Consider the following 13,653-nt stretch of genomic DNA (forward strand, 5'->3'; position numbering starts at 1 on the left):
CAGTTGTTACCTATTAATATTTTAATAAATTAATAAACTAATATCATTATTTAATATTATTTTTCAAAAACTAGCCATTTAATATAGCAATTACTTATTAGTATTTGTTTTTAATATGCTAATAAATTAATATCATAATTTAAATATTATTGTTCAAATATAGTAGTTAATTGAAATTACTCCTTTATATTGCTTTCTATTTAAGCCTTTGCAATGGTCTGCCTTTTCATCTGGCCTTGATGATTAACCGCACTTGTTAGTTGGAAAGGCATCGGCTAATTTTTTTTTCCCTTATTTGATTTCTACCAAAAAAACTTTGCTTAATTCATTATGGGTCATACAAACTTGAATACAAACATGTTTCAATATCAAAATCGCAACAATTTAAAATACCAAATAATGTAAGAAAAAAACATGGATAAATTCATTGACTTGTTGATAGAGTTAGGTGTCCATAGAGTTCAGATATTGAAATTTCGCATTGTATATCCTTTTCAATAATCCTTTTTAACTTAAAAAAGTTTAAATAAAATATAAATAATTTTGAAAATCTATTTCATACGTCATCACACAAGCATACATATTTCTAATTAATGTTATAATATTCTATGATTAATCGTGATTGTGAATCTTTCTCTCCCTTCCATGTAATCGTCTTGTATCGTAAAAACAATCTACTCTTAAGGATAATTAAACCGAAACAAATGAATTAACGAAGTTTCAAACTTTTTTAATGATTCGGTAGAATTTGATAAGTATGATAGAAAGTTGTTTGATTCAGAATTGAAAAGTATTTATTACTAAAGGTTAATAAACTCAAAATTTTCTCATTAAAATATATTAATAAAAATAGTTTAAAAAGAAAAGGATCATTGTTTTATTATACCACAATAGTGCAGTACAGATTATAAGTCAATACAGATTATATTGTTGTTATTTTTGAAGTTCATAACATAATTTGAACTGCCATTTTTTCTCGTTGCATACGAAATGCATAAACCAATATGCAACTCAGCCATGAGCCATTGTCTTTTTTCAGAGAGAAAATCAACATATGGCCTAGGCCAGCAGATATTTACAGCATAAACCAATATGCAACTCAGCGATGAGCCATTGTCTTTTTTCAGAGAGAAAATCAACATATGGCCTAGGCGAGCAGATATTTACAACATATGGCCGAAGCCATGAGCCATTGTCTACCTGCACACTGTAACTTATTCCCTCATCTATGTTTTATTTCTCTTCTTCTCGTATATATCTGGCTTGTAATGTACTTTTTTTATTCAATATAATTTGGAAATAATTTTTTTTTGTGTTTTGTTTCTTAGAATTAAGGTTCACTGCTATTATTATTACTATTATTATTTTATAAACTACTTAACTGAGGTTTATCATTAATCAATACGTTATAAATTAAAAGTTAAATATCTAATAAAACCAATTGCTATGGTTAATTTAACAAAAAAAAATGTTAATTTAAATTTATTTTTTGTAAATATAAATAAGCAAGCAAATAGTTTTTATAATAATACATATTATTTATTGTTGGCTAATTTCTATCATTCATATTTAAAATAAATAAATAAAATAGCCAAATAAATTATTTATTTGTTTAAAAATTAAATTAAAAATAATTTAAAAATATAGTATTCAAATTCCAAAATCCCACTAAAAGGAAAATACTAAATATTTTAAAAACTTAATACATGAAAAACAAATGTAAAGTAAAATCTAAATTCACATATTGTCATATTTATTTTATAAAATTCAAGCTCCAGGCAAAAAAAATCTTTTGAACATTGTAAACCATTCAATATATTTTACTTGCTTTTATAATTATGTGATTTTTTTTAGATTTCATTTATTTTTTATCTTATGTCATAGTAAGAAAAATAATTCAATAATATGTTTGAAACCATTCAATATATTTTACTTGCTCTTATAATTATGTAATTTTTTTAGATTTCATTTATTTTTATCTTATGTCATATTAAGAAAAATAATTCAACAATATTATACAATTGTATATTAAGGTAATAACGATTTCTTGTCTTATCAGGCATTTTCTTGTTTTGGAGTGACTCAATTGGCGATTTCTTGCCTTATCAGGCATGGAATGTAGAACGTAGAGATTTGCTATATTTTAAGGGCCAAGTTTAAATGCTCATTTCCAAAAAATATGCATTATATTTTGAGTTGGGGAGAATTATATTAGTTTGCTAGTTTAACATCTTTAAATGATCATGGGTATTAGTAAATTGTTTCTTATTTGAGAATTTTTTTTCAAATGTTTAGTTTAATCATTATTTCATATTTTAATTTTGTGGTTGTTTTTTAAAATTTACATGTGGTTTATTTTTTTTTATGTTTCTTTTGCATTGTTTCACAAGTAATTTCTTATTACATGGTTTTACTATATAAAAAAACATTATTTCATACTTTAATTTTGTGGTTGTTTTTTAAAATTTACATATGGTTTATTTTTTATGTTTCTTTTGAGTTGTTGCACAAGTAATTTCTTATTACATGGTTTTACTATATAAATTATCCATTTTCTATAGTAAAAAAAATAATAGTTAAAATAAATAGTAAAAAAAATAATAGTTAAAATAAAACATAGTCGATATGATTTATTAAAATATTCATAAATCATAAAGTTTGGTGATTTATGAATAAAGCATAGTCTTTTCCATTTATCAATTCATTATGACATTGATTAAATGCTAACAAAGGTTTTAACGCTAAATATTATGATAGGAAGACGTCATAGCGTTGAACTTTTATTATAAAAATGAAGGTTATTAAATTATAGGGTAGAGAAAAATATATTTATATCAAAAATCACATCAACTTTGTTGTGTTAATTAGTTTTAATGTTAATTATTGTTTAATGTTTAATATTTTTAAAATTTCATAATTTATAAGGGAAAAAAGTCAATATTTCATATAAATTTTTATTATTATTTTTTTATTTTAAATAATTTCGTGTTAACACATCATTTTCATTTTAATAGAATAAACAAAAAAAACTACAAGCACACAATTCATGTATATAAATAAAAAATAACATACCAACTAATAACTCTAGATAATATCATTAAACATTTAACTACTAAATATTTGGTTTTTGTTGAATCAGATGCGCTGCTTTATATTCCAGCTGAACAAATTTACTAAGAATATGAATTTATGAATAAATAAAAGTGAGGTGTGTATGGTGATAAACTGTCCCACATTCAATGTGAGATTAAGAGGAGACACAGGCTGGACTACAAATAATCGGGCGATTGATTTTGAAAGTCACGGAGCCGTGTGGTCAACACAAAGCGAACTATTCTTTCGCCTTTTACTAAAGAATACCGTGTGTTGGCCACTCTCAGCGGCATACGCCAATTTTTAGAGGCTTCTCTCTCACTTGAGATATGAAGCCCACAAAGTAAATCCAAAGCGGAATCAATGCCTTATATACTCTTCAATTTGCGGAATCGATGCCTTATATGTTCTTCAATTTGCAGGTATGTGGGTGTGTTATTTCGGAGCTATACTCCCAGAGTAACTTGATAAATATGGTATATAAGGAAGATTTTACGTTCTATGATATGTATATGTTAGGTATCAAAGATCCACCTGCAAAGTGTGGCGTGCTTCTATTACTTTTAAAAAAGAGAGGGCATTGGGGATTGGTTTTGTTTGTTCAATGCTCCCAATATTTGCGCATGGAAAATCGGTTGACTCCCATCAATGCTCCAAATTGTTAGTCTGTCTTGCTAGGCTTGCGTCTATGTTGCTGAAGTGTTATGTTGCGCATGGAAAATCGTTTCTATGTTGCTGAAGTGTTATGACTAGTTGCTGAAGTGTTCAATTGTGTCTCTGTTCAACTAAATCAGGCTCGGGATTTGCGTCCCTTCCCCAAACTCCTACTTACTCATGCAGCCAACTCCAATTTGACCTTATCATTCCAAAATCTTCTGTTGTCACATAAACGGATCCTGTCAACGGTTGATCTGTTCGCTTCATTTATACACAAGTATTCTGGGAACCAATTTTTGCTGTGTAAAAGGCCACATTTTTGCATCAAGCAAGACGCTGACATACCACGCAGGCAAATAGTGAGCGTTCCCATTGAACTTCACAGTCGCGTCAGACTTTGTATTTATACTTGACAAGAAATGTTCAACATATTTCCTGTGCCACCGAATAAACATGTGCGTCTAGTCCAGGGCCAGAGATGCGTATTTCGGATCTACATTAACCAATGGTACTTCACAAAATTTAATGGCTGTGTAGCTCACTAAGGTGATCCCATTCAGGTTGCTTCAAAATGCTAGATTCATCACTGGAAGCATATAGTCATTGCTATTAGTAATAAGAGGGACTCATGCCAATTAGTGTTTTATCATTAATCGCCGCCAATTAGTGTTTAAGGTTAATATTGGGGTTAAAGCGCTAAACCTTACTTAAAGCATTTTCCTTAAAGTTAAGTAATAAGCACATGGGTTGTATTTGATGAGTGGGAAGCGGTATATCGTGTGCTCATAAAGTGGTAATTAGTATTGTTCCGAGTTTGCACGATTAGCCTTAGCACTCGACATGTAGCACCCCAAAATAACTTTTCTCGCGTGCTCTCAATTTGATAATGACCGTGCTAGAGTTCGCGCGAAATTGCGCAACGAACGTTGGATCAAGTAGGGTAAATCGACGGTGGTGATTGTCCGGCTAGTTGGCATGTGATTAATAGCCATTGGATCTGGAAAGGTGAAATCGATGGTGCAGATCGAAGTGCTCGTTTCTGAGAAAAAGCAAGTGGGCCGAGCTGTGATTAGGAGGAAAAGCGGGACCCTCAGGAAAAAGAAAGCCATCTACAAAATATGTTTAAGTAAAGCTGATTGGTTATAAAGTTAACCATTAGTCTATTTTCTGATTATAACCTCATTTCTTCAACCTCCTGTGTCAGCTTCCCATATCTCAAGCCCCTTTCTTCCAACTCCCAAATTAAAGGCATGTTGAGGGGGTCTATCTTTTCCTTTGTCAACAAGAACTATTGCTAAAAACTACAAGAACTATTTGAGATTGAGTTACATAGAGAATCAAAATAATTGCATAGAGACATATCATGAGTTCAACAGTCAGAAGAAGTCACTCGAGCAAGATCCTATGCACTTGTATTGGTTGGAGTAGAGGTCTTCAACTCACATTTAAGGTGACTTTCCTAGTGAGCCAGACGAGCATCCAAGCTAGCCAAACATGAACTATGATATCGTTGCATCCACTTGATCTCATTTAAGGAAGAAACGATGTCATTATGATCTTCATGCTTCTCTTTGAGGACTTTACCCAAAATATTTTTCATTTGCAAATGGGGGGTGATGGAGATCAAATACTATCTTCATCTTCCCCTGGTGTGACTAGGGTTAGGAACCCTGATTCGAATTGGATCATTATATTGTTTTCATCCATCTCGATGCATTTCGAGTGGAAAAAATGGAGGAATCAGCGCATGGGACCGGTTTTACCGGTGGGACCCAGTTTGGTGAAACAAGGTTCGAAACTTTCCCGAAACGTTTTGAGGCAACAAACAACATTTTTTGGGGGGGGGATTTTTGTATTTATAGCCAAAAACTTTTTCATGTTATTCTACACACAAATATCTTTCCAACGACGCAAGAAGCGCGTCAATCATTGATCCGTACGCAAAAGTTATGCCACTCATATGTTGACCTTCCTGTTTCACACTTACAGTTCGGGAGGATGTCGCACAGCCCCCATTATTCATGGAAAATGGAATAACCACGTGTTTGTGATGTAAAATACTCTAGAAGAGTTTATTTCGTAACTCCAGTTAAGAGTTGTTGTAGTCAAACTTAACCACTAGTAGGCTATCAAGTTGTGTTATAACCGGGCCACTAGGAGAAAGAGGCATTCCATTCTTTCGAGAGCATTTTGTTCCATAGCTAAGGAAAGACAGGATGTAGAGCACACAAAGAGGATATGTGCATTGTAGTAGCCCATGGGCCACATGCGTTACTTCTTTATACCTGCAGCCATATCTCTAGACAGAAAGAGAGCGAAGCGACCTCACCTTCCAGCTGGGTTTTCTCCCGAAAGGGTTTCCCAGAGAGCATATCTTGCATCCTGTGTGTGTGAGTGCGTGTTATTATTTTGTCATTCTATACTTTTCTTCATAATTTCCATTCGCATGCATGCACTAAATACAATTAAATCTACAAATATTGAAGTTTAATAAACTGTAATAGTGTAAAATTTTCAGAGTTTTAATATAATATTATTAGATCTATTGTGACGAACTATCGAGTGGAATATCCACGACAATTTACAGATCATTTGGTATCAAAATGGGTTTCTTTGGGTATTTGTGAATATTTGCAGGGGATCTAGGTTGGTGGGGTTGAAAATTGTAAAGCCCTAATCATGGTCAATGAATCTATAAATGAACCCCGTGATCCTACAGAGGTGAGTTTTCACGGCTTGAATAACAAGTCGCAAATATAAACCGTAATGTAAACCTCCTTATGGCGGCTCTAAGCAATAAGCTTGGGATATTTGGAGAAGAAGGGGGTTCAAATGCAAAGGACAAATCAAAAGGGGGATCAAGAGATCGAGAATACACGAAGAACCAACCGAAGAAAGAACCCCAAAAAATATCAACCCAGTTCGAGTGTTGTGAATCAATCCTTGTTCAAAATGGAACCAAAAGTCGATATCAAGTCGTACCATGGCGAGCTCGAAGCTCTGAATCTAAACCACTAGTTGCAGCAACTGAAAGTTTATTTCGGTGTCCATTAGATCAAGGAAGGATAAAATATCTCATTCACGCGGTTGAAATTAGAGGGCCATGCACTGACTTGGTGGGAGAGCGACACGAAAACCCTGAGGTTGGAGGGAGAACCTCCAGTGACTAAGTGGGAGGATTTCAAATATCTCATTAAGTCACAATTTTATCGCATTGGGTATGTGGAGGACCAATGGATCCGATGGCATTACTTCAGACAAAAGTCAGGCCAAAGTGTGCAGGAGTACACCACAGAATTCAGAAAGATGGCTATAATGTTGGTATCTCTCCAAAGAACCCAAATGTACTCCTCAAGTATTTGGGGGGTTTGCAACGCCATCTGCGTGAGCAAGTGATGTTTTTCAAGCCAAATCGGTGGACGAGGCTTGTGTACAGGCACAATACCTGGAGAACATAGGCCTGAAAAAAACACAATCAAGTGGATTGAATCAGAAGGAGGAACATGAAGCTTCTAATGAGGGGAAGAAGAAGCAAAAAGGGGGAAAATAAAAAAAGATGGTAGCCGCAGTACACCAATGAAAAGATCCTAGCAACCACTGCAACATTGATGGCCATACAAAAGAGAAAAACTCTTCCATATAAAGATACAGGTCAAGAAGCCAAAGATTGATGCTCTGTTTGACTCAGGATCGCAAGCGAATCTCATTGCAACAGAGGTGGTTAAGAAGTTGGGGCTGGAAGTTCTTGATCATCCAAACCCATATCCACTAGGATGGGTAAATAAAGATTCAAAGCTAGAGGTAACAAAACAATGCAAAATTAGATTTGTTATCAGTGTTGATTTTATTGATGAAGTAGATCTGGATGTGGTTCCCCTTGATGTTTGTGGAGTCGTGTTTGAGAGTCCATACATGTACATGCGTGATGCAATATTCATGAGGAGAGATAACCAATACCAGCTAATCAAGGATGGAAAATCATTCATCATCAACACGCACAAAGGCAAGTCGAAATTTCATTGGTAAGTGCTAACCAAGCCAAGAAACTGATCAGTTCCAGCAGGAAGAATGTTTTATTGTTTTTAAGAGAAAGTTAGGCTGAAGAGTAGTCAATAAGAGGCAAGGCATCTCTGGAGGGGTGTACTAAGAAACAAAAACAACAATTGGAGGAGTTGTTACAAACATACAAGGATGTGTTTCGAGAGCTTAAAGGGTTACCACCTAAGAGATAAGTAGAGCACGAGATCCAACTATTTTCAGACTCCCCATTGCCAAATATTGGGTTGTACAGGCAGTATGTTATAGAAGCAAGTGAGGTGAAGAAATAGTTGCAGCAGATGCTGGAACAAGGTGTCATTCAACCAAGTACATCACCATGTGGGTCACCCATCATCATTGTGCCAAATAAAGATGGGACTTGGCGGATGTGTATAGATTATAGGGCGTTGAATAAAATCATGCTCAAGAACATATACCCCCTGCCTAGGATAGATGATCTGCTAGATCAGTTGCAACAAGAAATGCATTTCACCAAGATGGACTTAAAGTCTAGATATCACTAGGTTTGAGTCAAAGAAGAAGATACATGGAAGGCTGCCTTCAAAACCAGGCAAGGTTTGCATGAGTAGTTAGTTTTTCCAGTTGGCCTAAGTAATGCACCAACTACGTTTATGAGATTAATGAAGGATACATTGCGCCCTTTTATAGATTCATTTGTTATTTTCTATTTGGATGTTACACTAGTATATAGTGCTACCTGGGAGGAGCATATTTCACATTTGACGCAAGTGTTGGAAATATTGAAGAAGCACCGACTGCTAGCAAATCTCAAGAAGTGTAAGTTTGCGCAACAATCCTTGGTGTATATGGGGTACGTGATTGGTGGAGGAGAGTTGAAGATAGATCCTTCCAAGATGGAGGGCATCATGAAATGGCCCAGTGCCTACTAATGTTTATGAGGTCAGGAGTTTCATTGGGGCATCACAGTACCTAAGGAAATTCATAACCTTGTTTTTAGCGGTAGCAACACCACTACATACCATACCAACAAGTGGAAAGAGTTTCCGGTGGGGAAAAGGTCAGTAGAAGGATTTCGAGGAGCTAAAGAAGAAGATTATTCAAGAACCAAACCTAGCATTACCAAACTTGCAGCGACCCTTTGAAGTGGAGACAGATGCGAGTGGGTATGCTATGGGAGTTGTCTTGATGCAAGGAGGAAGGCTCTTTTGCTACCATTCTGAAGTATTTCATGGGGTAGTTCTTAACTGCCCTACCTACGATAAGGAGTTATATGCCATGGTGTAAGTTGTGAAGAAGTGGAAGCACTATCTGATGGGAAAGGATATGATAATCCACACAGATCATCAGTCGTTACAGTACTTGCAGGCCCACAGTAAGCTACAACAGACTAGGCATTACAAGTGGATGGAATTTTTACAACAATTTCATTTGGTGATCAAGTATAAGAAGGGAAGCACGAACAAGTTATTTGATATGCTTTCAAGGCCACCCACATCAAATATTACAACTTTGGGGACTCTTATGCACATGGATCCATTCACCCATGATGCATATTCAAAAGATGAGGACTTCAATGAGGTGTATCAACAGTTGAAAAGTCAGAGTCATGTGCACGATGGAAACAATGTTGTTGACTACCATCTCCAGGGCGGGTTACTCTACATGCTGGATAAGCTATGCATTCCTAAAGATGAGAGATTGCAACTGATTAGAGAGGCTCACACCTCCAAGGTTGTAGGGCAATTTGGTATAGGGAATATCATGGCTAACTTGCAAAGGTATGTGTATTGGCCCAAGATGCAAGAGTAGGTAGCTAGGTTCATAAGAGGATGCATGCTTTGTTGTACCAGCAAGCCTTGCAACATGAAACAGGGTTTGTATCATCCCTTACCTATACCTACTCATCCTTGGGGAATCATTTCCATGGACTTTGTGGGAGGTTTACCGACAACTAGAAAGGGAGATGACTACATGTTCATGGTAGTTGTTAGGTTCAACAATATGTGTGTTGATGTCCTGTAAAAAGACTATTAGTGGAAAAGAAGAAACAAACTTGTTCTTTAGACAGGTCTGGGTGCACTTTGGGATACCAAGGAGCATCATTTCAGACAGGGACACAAGATTTCTCAGTGCACTCTGGACTATACTGTGGGAGAAGATGGACACAAAGTTGAAGAGATCGACATCATTCCATCCATAGACAGATGGGCAGACAGAAGTAGTCAACGGGACTTTGATGCAACTTCTAAGGGGATACAACTAGAAGCATCCGAAGATCTGGGATGAAAATCTGGTATATATACAACATTCTTACAATAGATCAATCCACACTTCTACAAGAAAGTCCCCATTTGAGACTTGTTTTGGATATTTTCCACCTTCACCTTTGGATATTGCATATGGGCAGTAAGGAGGAGTGAGGGAAGATCTAACACGAGATGCTTTGAGGGCTGAAAATTTTATGGAGAAGATCAGGCAAATCCATCTACAGGTACAAGGAACACTGCAGAAGTCACTGGAGAAGTATAAGGCCAAGCATGGTTATCACAAAATAAAGAAATCATTCAAGGTGGGAGACAGAGTATGGCTACAGTTGAACAAGGAGAAGTTGCAGAGGCCTGATAAGAAAATTAAGGCTCTAAGGTATGTTCCCTTTAAGATACTGGAAAATGTGGGTGATAATTCCTATCGATTCAGTTTACCACCATATATGCACATTTACTAAGTTGTGGATGTAGAGATTGAAACTTTGTGAGCCTTCCGTACTAGATCAAAAAGAGGATTAGGTCCTACCTTATGTGGAGGATTTGAATTCAGGCACTCAGGTAGAGTTGACAAACGATACATTTTTGCAGAAGAGGTCCAGAACTACAAGACAAGGGCAACATGACCTTTGGCAGATTGGGATGAAGGGACAACTACCAGGCAAAGCTAAATGGTACACCAGAGAGAAGGTGGAGGAAAATTTTCCTCTCCTCATTTAGTAAAAGCTTTTGGGACCAAAAGCCTCCCAAAATGGGGAGGTGTGATCTGAATTGGATCATTATATTGTTTGTCATCCATCTCGATGCATTTGGAGTGGAAAAAGTGGAGGAATCAGCTCACGGGACTGTTTTTACGGCGAGACCCAGTTTGGTGAAACAGGGTCTGAAACCTTCAAGGAGCATTTTGAGGCATCAAACAATGTTTTTTGGGGGTAAAACTTTGTCGCTTATGTGCCACACCTTTTCATATTATTCTACACATAGAGATATTTCTAGCGACGCAAGAAGCGTGTCAATCGAAATCCGTATGCAAAAGTTATGCGATTCAAAAGTTGACCTTCCTGTTTTCACACCTATAGTTCGGGAGGATGTCGCGTCAACCCCCATTATTCATGGAAAAGGGGCTAGCCATGTGTTTTTGATGTAAAAGATTCTAGAAGAGTCTATTTTGTATCTCTAGTTAAGAGTTGATGTAGTCAAACTTAACCACTAGTAGGCTATCAAGTTGTATTATAACCGGGCCACTAGGAGGAAGAGGAATTCCATTCTTTCGAGAGAATTTTGTTCTATAACTGAGAAAATATATCCAGAAGAGATATAAGGTAGAGCACACAGGGAGGATATGTGCATTGTAGTAGCCCACATGCCACTAGCATTACTTATTTGTACCTACAACCATATTTCTAGATAGAGAAAGAGAGAGAAGCGACCTCACCTTCGAGCTGGGTTTTCTCCCGAAGGGGTTTCCCACAAAGCATATCTTGTGTCCTGTGTGTGTGTGTGTTTATTTTGTTGATCTATACTTTTTTGCATAATTTTCATTCACATGCATGCACTAATTACAGTTAAATCCACATATCTTAAAGTTCAATAAACTTTAATAGTGTAGAATTTTCATAGTTTTAATATAATATCATTAGATTTGTTGTGACGAGCTGTCCAATGGAATATCCACGATAGTTTACAGATCAAAAACAATTTGCTACCTCCTTCAGAATTTTAGATTCGGAATATGCCTAGCAGTCATTAGTGGTGAGAGTTTCAAGTTGGTAGATTTATTCATGAATATCAGAAGGTGTAGCAGAGTGGAAGATATCAATGGCTTCCTGGGCTTGGGCCTGGGTATGCAGTCGCCATTATGGTCCTCTACCACTAGCTCCCTTGCTGCTAGGCATATGTTTCCAGGGCATTTTGCACTAACAAGAATGAAGCTTGATGAGGTTACTAAAGCCCAACAAACCCAAATTGAGGGGATTGAAACTAAACTGGTCGAGATAGATGAAAGGCCAGAATATATAAGGAATACAGGTTAGCTGGAGCCAAAACAAATAAAAAGACCAATAAACCACAGATGCAAAATACCTCCTCCAGGTAGAAACACCAGCTCACCAAGAAACCCCAAGGTATAAGACACAATAAAACCCCGTAAATTTTAACATGAAATACCCAAACTTGAACCACACAGACTCATAGTAATAACAACAAATAATAGGGGTCAAGAGAAAAGCTTGTAACCTGAAGCACTAACCCATTTTACTAGAGCTGATAGGGTTTAAAACACAGAATGTAGGGTGGCGATGCTGACAACTTCCCTCTTCATTTCTAGTGAAATTCGTAGAGTTACAAGGCACATAATCTTTGTAAGCCCAATTAATGACTTTGATCCATAATCCAACATCCTAAGCAAGCAACTGTTCCTACTAGAAACAAAAATCGAACTGGCTAGCATGCAATCTTAGGTCACTACCACTACATCACTAGAGACAAGTGACCCCTTCTTAGAAAAAGGCTAAGAATCACGCCATGGTTCTGCAAAATTTTCTTCGTGCATAGGTTTGATAGCATTACATATCTAAGAAAATGATCCCCCAAGTGGTAGGGAAGGAGTCTAGGCACACCATAAATGTTAAAGAGTAGTGATATGCTTCACAGGACAAGAGAACACTCGGAAGCTTAACATCATAGTGAATGAAGAATAAACATGCATGCGTTATGCATGGGGCAGGATGGCCATTCCACCCCCCTCTTAAAAGCAGTGGGAGGTACTAGGGTGCCTCCTCCCCCAACCTCCCTTACCACGTCACCAATCACCCCAATCAAGGGGATCATATATTAGTTCTTCTTCTTCTTATTATTATTTTCAAAGAAACAGATATAGAGTTTTATATTAAAAGAGGAAAAATCTAGAATATGGGCCAGAACCCCTACAAAATTCATCTAACTCCATCAAAAGTATGGATTTTGAAGTCCAAGACACATACAGTCTAAGCTTATGACATATTCTCATTGTAACTCTAAAGATATGTCTAATATATCGTGATGAAAGAGATTAAAAGCAACCTATATCTACATTGCATAGAAAACAAAATTTAACAACACGATGCTAAGCATCAAAAGTAAGCAACCTGGGTGGCTAGGAGATTGGGCCAACCTTCCTCGCTTTTTCACTACCTCCTTCTATGACTTGGGGTCATCTAAATAATTTTGTAGCCTCACAATGAACAACTCCTCCATTTCCTCCAACTTTCAATGAATTGTTGTTATCTCCATCCTTAATTTGTGTTAAAGTTGATTGATCTTGGCGTACATGAGCTCAAATTGCGAATTGGAAATCGTTTGTAAAGAATTGCGTGTCTTATCCTCCACTTCTTGCCTCAATCTATACCCCAATTTCATGTCTTCCATCATAGCTGGGAACTTATCCATAATTCAATTTGTTGGGTTGTGTTATATTCTTTCCACAACTAGCTCCCTTAGTTAAACCGGGGGGTTACTTCGCCCCCCCTTCGTTGCGCTGACTGCACAGCGGAGGGGTCACAGGGGGTTTGATGGGGGCAGTTAGCCCCCCTCTATGGGGTTCGGGGCAGTGCCCCAAGGAAAGTTTTTTTTGTACCTTATA

General features: G+C 36.5%; 1 non-coding gene across 1 annotated transcript; it reads left to right on the forward strand.

The window, feature by feature from the left end:
- Window positions 1-3,306: 3,306 nt before the first annotated feature.
- On the forward strand, window positions 3,307-3,424 carry LOC149242271 (U5 spliceosomal RNA). Its single transcript, XR_016246863.1, has one exon. It is a non-coding gene; the product is annotated as a U5 spliceosomal RNA (small nuclear RNA).
- The last annotated feature ends 10,229 nt before the right edge of the window (window positions 3,425-13,653 follow it).

Source organism: Pinus tabuliformis, chromosome 8, assembly GCF_031772625.1.
Source record: "Pinus tabuliformis cultivar Carrire ecotype Pingquan chromosome 8, CPIR1, whole genome shotgun sequence".
NCBI classification, from domain to species: Eukaryota; Viridiplantae; Streptophyta; class Pinopsida; order Pinales; family Pinaceae; genus Pinus; species Pinus tabuliformis.